Below are 8,261 nucleotides of genomic sequence, written 5' to 3' on the forward strand. Positions count from 1 at the left end.
AAAAACAAAAGACGTCGCACACATTTTATTTTAGCGCACACGCCACACACTTATACTATTACTCTTGCGGCGAACGTTCTTTGGGCATAGTATATTGTACTCTCACAAAGAGAAGTGGTGCACGCACGCACTAGTTCTCTCACACCCACTCGCGGGTACATGTAGGAGCACATTTTTTCGAAGCCGGTACAACAAAATCACTCCACTATATATATAAGAAGGAGCATTAGCGCTTGCTTTGCTAGGGTTCCTCTCGTTCACTCTCTCATGCTCTCCAGATCTAAGCAAGACATAGGTGGCCACACTCTCTCTCAGCTCATAGCTGGTCACAAATCCGGCTGGACAACCTTGACAGGTGTCTTGGAATTAACACGTCAGATGTCCTTAGTGCCAGGACTTAGTCGCGAGGCCAACGCATCTATGTGGTAGCTTGAGAGGGGTTGATCGGGACGAGAGATGCAACACACAAGACAAGGATTTAGACAGCTTCGGGCACCAGAAAAATCATCCAGTAATAACCCTACATGCTATTTGTGGCTAGGTCTCATTATGATCATGAGGGAGTCGCCGGTAAGCCGGCTATTTGTGTCTAGCCCAAGAGATTGTTTCTTCTTACATGTCCCTCTTGGGGTGCCCTGCCCCTCCTTATATAAGTTGGAGGGGCGGGTTACATGTAGAGTCCATCTCGGACTAAGGCTGAAACTATTCTGACTTCTCATCACGGGCTTCTCTCCATGGGCTTCTTTAACATCTTGGGCTTCTTACCATCTGGCTTACCATCTTGCTTATATGACTGTGTCTGTCGGGTCACATGACTGTGTCTATCGCGTCATATGACTGTGTCTGCCGGGTCATATGACTGTGTCTGCCGGGTCATATGACTGTGTCCGCCGGGTCATATGACTGTGTCCACCGGCTTACAATGCTTAACTGTTCCCACGGGCTTAACCTGCTTAACTGTTCCCGCCGGCTTATAATCTGCCAGGTCACCAATGAAACATCCAATCCCAGTCGGGTCATGTCTCCGGCCGGGTCATACCGCGGGGTATATTCCCGACATTATCCCCGAGTTTAATTTGGATTCATCCATGTTAAACTGATCCTATAAAACAAACACAAGAACAATTTTGACAGATTATGCTCCAGGTTAAAAGCTCTTGTAAACCGGCACCTGATCATCATTAACTCCTTGGTATTTCCTTCTTCTAGAAAATCCGGGTTAATAGACCAGTTTCATAATCAACTTGCTTGCATAAGAAATATTGTAAATCAAGAACCCATTTGAGTCGGCCTTCAATGCTCTGACTTGACAGAAATATTGTCTTGAAATATTCAACTGATATCCAGCCGACTTGAAGATGTAGAACTTGCCGGTTTATGATTACCACCATTGTCAGGTTATAAAAACTGACAATTCCGGGTCATGATTGTTGCCAACACCGGTTCATGATTATTGATGATGCTGGGTTGCAGACACGGGGTCATAATGATTGGTGACGCCGAGTTAATCTGGTTTGCTCAAAACAGAGAATTTGAAAATATTTCTTCGATTATAATATAATACCTGGAGCCCCCAAGTCTTGAGCGGAACAAAGTGATGGCTTAAGACTTGCTTCAATATAAATACTGCCACTTTCGAAGAAATCCATGTTGTTCATCCCAGTCACTAGTAAAAACTGAATACTCCATATTATGTAGCCCCCAAGTGCCGGGTTGTCATGCTTGCAGCAACCTGTGACTAGTAATTGCCTGGTCATTATGTAGCCCCCAAGGGCCGGCTCAGTAAGATAATACTGAGTTGGGGGCTACACTGGTTGAAGTTTTTGAACAGCAATGTGTAGCTCAAAAACTTCAACCAGTGTAGCCCCCAAGGGCCGGGTTATTATGCAATAATGAGCAGGGACTTTATAAATATGATCATGTAAATTTGAACAACAATGTGTAGCCCCGAAGGGCCGGCTCAGTAAGATAATACTGAGTTGGGACTTTATAAATATGATCATGTAAATTTGAACAGCAATGTGTAGCCCCCAATGGCCGGCTCAGTAAGATAGTACTGAGTTGGGACTTTGTGTATAATTCAATGAAAATATCATCATATGATGTAACCCCCATCATGTGGCTTGAATCCACGTCCACAAGATTAAGAGCCTTGTGCTCTACCAACTGAGCAATGGACCTTTCAATATAATGGATAAAAAGCTTTGTACCTTGAATTGTTGACAGGAGCAATTGGTAGCCCCCAAGGGCCGGCTCATTACGATGTAATGAGTTGGGTCTTCAATATGGTGAGCAAACAATGACTTTGCATTAGCCCCCAAGTGTCATGGTGCATGCTTGCGGCGACATGAGACTTGTGTATTTGATGTAATCCCAACTTGAATAATGTAGTCCCCAAGTGTCGGATCATAAGCGCGCAGCGACTAGGGACTATTCCCTCCATTGTAAAAATAAATTATGTCCATAAATAAAATAATAACCATTGCGCTGAAGTGACTTTGAAGACCTCCATCATGATATTGACCATTGATAACCATAAAAATCCAGCCATGTTTGCTATTAAAGATTTGAACAATATAATCCGGTTTGGAAAACATGTGCCTATGGTATTGAATCATAATGCCGATTTAGGATACCTGTGATGTGAGGGTGATAACCCAATCCTTAGAAACCACTCACTCAAAAATCAAGCCGGGTTAAATTTAAACCGCACTTACACTTAGATCTTTGAACAAAAAGGTCTTCAAGTCAAAAGAAAGGCTGCTTTCAAATAAAACCTAAACCAAATAGAATACAAAAAATTCAAGGCTTCTGATTCGAATACAATCAGCAAACCGTTCCAAAGGGGTTAAGCTAGGATTCGAATACGATCATGTAGCCCCCAGTGGCTTTGGCGTTGCGCCGATCAAGAGGGTACCGACAGCTATGTTCTCTTTGGTTCGAATACGACCTATGTTTGAACAGGAAGCCGCCTAATGACCTTGAGAGCTTTTAACAACTCTGATTCGAATAGATCAAAGTCGGTTCCCAAGAGGGGTTGAGCTATGATTCAAATACGATCAAGCAGCCCCCTAGTGAGCTTGGCAGTGTGTCGATCAAGAGGGTACCGACAGCTATGTTCTCTTTGGTTCGAATACGACCTATGTTTGAACAGGAAGCCCCCAAATGACCTTTAGGCAGGGTACCTATGTTTGAGCCGTGCTTTGCAATAGACTCCCTTTGGTCCATTTATTTCTGTCGAGACCTCGAGCTTTGCGAGAGATAAATTCTTTCTTGAACCGGAACTTCTCCGGACGGCTTTTAAACTGACAACATTTACTGAGCCATGTCATCATAGCCCCCGAGTCTTAAAACGACTCAATAAATTGACTTGAGACCGTGATATAGATCGGTTTGAGTCCTACATGAGACAACTTGCAGGCCAAAGTAATTGCTCTTTTAAAGAAAATAATATAAGATATACTGGATGGATTTCACCTGATATGTCAGGCCAGTAATTATCCGCAGAGTTGATGATCACGGTGAAACTGAAGTCAATAACGGGTGAGCCGGCCGAGGCGTTGTGAGCCAGCGCAGACGGTCGAGTCAATCGCAGTCGTGCTAAGCCACGCGAACGGCGAGTCAATCACGGGCGCAGTCCCGGCATGTAGATCGAACTGCACGGGTGGCGGCTTGCGCACACCCATTCAACAACAAGCAGGTGTGGACGTCGACGCATGATGACGCTGAACGCATACTTCCTCGGCACAACATGGGACCACATTTATAATAATTTCTTGTTCTGCATATAAAAAATATACAGACCAAAGTAATTGTTCTCTGATGAAAACAATATGTGTTAAAAAATAGACTAAGATGGATATCACCTGATTTGTGCGGACGAAGAAAAAATGAGTTGTATATAGCGTCCATAAATCAGCTCCAGTCACTTCAACTGCAATTTAACCACTCTCTCATAGCCGCGGCGTCTGAGAATGCGGAACCGGGCGGCTCAAGATTGATCTTCCGGGTCATGTTGACCCCTTCTTTTGTCAACCCTCCAACCTGCCCCCGACTTTTCCTTTCTTTGGACGGCAGCTGGCGCGCAATAGCAGAAACCAGGGCGGCTTGGAATCCAAAGCAAAGAGGAGGCGGGGGCGGCTCAAGGCCAATCCACGACGGAGGTGCAGCCCACTTGTGGCAGTTTGCCGGGGGGACTGGAGGGCAGCCGGACCGGCGCCGCGGTCGGCACTGTGACAGGGAACCGGGCGCAGCCAGAGGAGGAACGCTAGAGCAGGCGAGCCTGTAGGAGGCGTGAAACCAGCCGAAGTGAAGGGGAGGGTGGCCAGGGCACTCGGCTATAGCCGCCGCCGGCTGAGGCCAAGCCTGCACGAGCGAGCTGCAAGGGGAGATGGCGGCTCTAGGGCAGCCGGTGGCTCGCAAGTGAAGCAGTGGAAATTGCGGCGGCTTGAACGGTGATACAGTGACTTGCCGGGGTGCGCCAGAGATGGCTAGAGTGGCGGCGGAGCCAGCTGTGTGAGACCCTTGGTGGCGTCTTAAGGTGAAAGCAGACGGGGCTGACAGGCGCGCGAGAGGCGACTCACGGCTGTATTGGCTCGTGGGCCCGAAGCACCGGAGGCAGGGGGTGACTAGGCGGCGATGAAGCAGCTTCGAGGCAAGGTGGGCCACTCACGAGGCAGGTGGGTCACTCGGGAGGAGTCCCAATGTGGACGGGCATGAAAGAGGCCGGCGTGGTTCGATGGCAACCCGGGCTGAAGGCGACTCCAACAGGAGGTAGGGCGGCGGCGGCGACTCCAGGCCAGTTGGCGCGGTGTCTTGCAATGGAGATGACGGCAGTGGCGGCCCATAAGTAGAGCAAGCAGCTCGTGGCCGGCCTGTGGCGGCTGCAGATGTGACGACGGTCGACCGGCACGAGGGCAGCTTGAGACAAGGCAGAAGCGCCCTAGCGAGGCGGCTTTCGATGCGGCAGGCGGGCCTGCGGGGGTGTTTTTGAGGCGAGGCGGGTCTACGGGGGTGGCTTGATGAGGGCAGTCCGGCGATTCAGCGAGAACAGACCACAGCGGCAGCGGCTCGGCGACTCGATGCAAAGCGGAGGTGATAGTGCTCGGCAGAAGTGAGTCGGCAAGGCGGCTCGTGGAAGAGACGCATTAACGGGGCGTGCCACGGCGGCGGCTCAGAAGCGAGGTGCTCGGGGGTGAGTCGGGCTCGGGCGGCGGCTTGCCGGTGCCGCGAGGGCCGAGACAAACGGCAGGCCGCAAGTGCAGGGGAGTCCACTGGGCTGCGGAGTAAGGCGACTCAGTGGCCGCGGAAGCAGGTCGCCGGGCTTCGGTGGGTCGACGATGGAGGCGGGTCACAGACGCGAACTAGCGGTTGTCTTAGCGATGTGAAGCAGCACCAGTTTGTAGCAAAAATTCTGGCGAACGGCGGCTCATAGTAGCAGAGATTGGCGGCTTGAAACGAAGTTGCAGAGGCTGGCTAATCGCCTAGGCAGGCTTGGTGAAAGGCCGCAACAGAATGAAGCAGCTTGTTGCGGCTCAGCGCAAAATGGAACGAGGGGCGGCGCGAATGCAGAGCCGGTGTGGGCAGGCACAGACGCCGAGCGGGGGCGTCCGTGGGAAGGAGCTGGCGAAGCCAACAGGAAATAGAGGCGGACCGGATTCCTCCTCCGGGTCGTGGTCATTGGATAACCCATGTCCAGGTCACTTGGTATTTTCCTTTTTTAATAATCCGAACAAGAACCAGACGTAGCTAGCCAGCTCGGATTTGCTTCCCTCTTGATCTGGTGTCCTCTTTGAGTGGTCAACTTCAGTCAGCTATAGTGTATAATAGCAGCTTTATAGCAGAAACAAACTCGGACCATGATTAATGATGGTAGCATGAACTCGGTGACTTGCGAAAACACATTCGGCTAATTGTAAAAACTCGCGGCTAGTGGATTAAACGGATCTGATCGTCAAACAATGATTCTGCCGACTTTATCCAAATTTGCTCCGGCTAGGTCATCCCGCACGATTATCATCTCGTTCTTCTTCATCTAGTTAATCTTGAGCTTCTTGAACCCTAAGGAGCTCCCTCCAAGAACTCAACACCACCGTGCGCAGGCCCCACGGTGGGTGCCAACTGTCCTAGAATTAACACGTCAGATGTCCTTAGTGTCAGGACTTAGTCGCGAGGCAAACGCATCTATGTGGTAGCTTGAGAGGGGTTGATCGGGACGAGAGACGCAACACACAAGACAAGGATTTAGACAGCCTCGGGCCCTGGGAAACATCGTCCAGTAATAACCCTACATGCTGTTTGTGGCTAGGTATCATTATGATCATGAGGGAGTCGCCGGTAAGCCAGCTCTTTGTGTCTAGCCCTAGAGATTGTTTCTTCTTGCCTGTCCCTCTTGGGGTGCCCTGCCCCTCCTTATATAAGTTGGAGGGGCGGGTTACATGTAGAGTCCATCTCGGACTAAGTCTTAAACTATTCTGACTTCTCATCACCGGCTTCTCACCATGGGCTTCTTTAACGTCTTGGGCTTCTTACCATCTGGCTTACCATCTGGCTTATATGACTGTGTCTGTCGGGTCACATGACTGTGTCTACCGCGTCATATGACTGTGTCTGCCGGGTCATATGACTGTGTCTGCCGGGCCATATGACTGTGTCCGCCGGGTCATATGACTGTGTCCACCGGCTTACAATGCTTAACTGTTCCCACGGGCTTAACCTGCTTAACTGTTCCCGCCAGCTTATAATCTGCCAGGTCACCAATGAAACATCCAATCCCACTCGGGTCATATCTCCGGCCGGGTCATACTACGGGGTATATTCCCGACATTATCCCCGAGTTTAATTTGGATTCATCCATGTTAAACTGATCCTATAAAACAAACACAAGAACAATTTTGACAGATTATGCTCCGGGTTAAAAGCTCTTGTAAACCGGCACCTGGTCATCATTAACTCCTTGGTATTTCCTTCTTCTAGAAAATCCGGGTTAATAGACCAGTTTCATAATCAACTTGCTTGCATAAGAAATATTGTAACCCATTTGAGTCGGCCTTCTTACCATCTGGCTTATATGACTGTGTTTGCCGGGTCACATGACTGTGTCTACCGGGTCATATGACTGTGTCTGCCGGGTCATATGACTATAACCGCCGGATCATATGACTGTGTCCGCTGGCTTAAAGTGCTTAACTGTTCCCGTAGGCTTAACCTGCTTAACTATTGCCGTCGCCTTATAATCTGCCAGGTCACCAATGAAACATCCAATCCTAGTCGGGTCATATCTCCGGCCGGGTCATACCGCGGGGCATATCCCCGACAACTGGGGCAGGGGTGTAGGTGCATCGTTAACACCGTCGGCGGCGGCGAGGGAGGAGACCAACGGCTGCCCGTGCGTCCCGATCAGCGGCCGTGTCGTTCTCTCCGAGAGAGCGCCGGCTCGGGAGGGCCTCCGACCCCTTGTTCCTCCTGCGGTATTGTGGCCAAGATGCAGCCTCCCGACGCTGTCTTTGCGACATGCCGATGACCCTCAGGTATATATTCCTTCGAAACCCGCCTTGCTCTACTGCCCCAGCTCCCTTCATGTGGATCTTTTTCTGCTCGTCCGTTGTTCCAAAGCCACCTAGACTTTTACTATTATTAGAGGTAAGGCTAGTTCATACAGTCGACTCTAAGAGTTGGTTCAAACAGGGAAAAAAGTGGGGAAGCTATAGCATGAATCTAGGATTTGGTTCTAAGAGGAAACGGAGGAAAGTAGTAGATACTGGCTACCCAACCGGTCTCTTGGTTGAAAAGCCGAAGAAAGCATGGTGGATGGCGAAGGGTGGGGGGAAGTGGACCTATCTCTTGGTTGAAAAAGGAAAGAAAGTGACGGGTGTTGGGGGACAACGCAAATGAGAATGAGCAGGTCTAGATTTCCTGTGCTCACATAGGAAAATGTACCCGAGGAGATAAAAAATGGGACAGATGCAGACATGCTGCCTGAGTGTTTGCCGCTCTCGGCAGCCACATCTGCCTCACCACTTTATGCCCTTGCTGTCCCTATGCCCATATCGCTACCGTTAATGTAAAATCACATGAAGCATTAAGCAATGCCACCTAATGTCACTATAAGTAATGGTCTAGTGTCGTCGATAAATTGAAGCAATGCCACCACTATTTTATGAAGTGCTTCCATCTTGCTTTATTTCCCATGAATTGTGTTTTTGCAGTTACACTTAAATCTCACACCACTAACATTGCTTCATCCCTGTGGAACTGCACAA

Source organism: Triticum aestivum, chromosome 3B, assembly GCF_018294505.1.
Source record: "Triticum aestivum cultivar Chinese Spring chromosome 3B, IWGSC CS RefSeq v2.1, whole genome shotgun sequence".
In the NCBI taxonomy this organism is placed as follows: Eukaryota; Viridiplantae; Streptophyta; class Magnoliopsida; order Poales; family Poaceae; genus Triticum; species Triticum aestivum.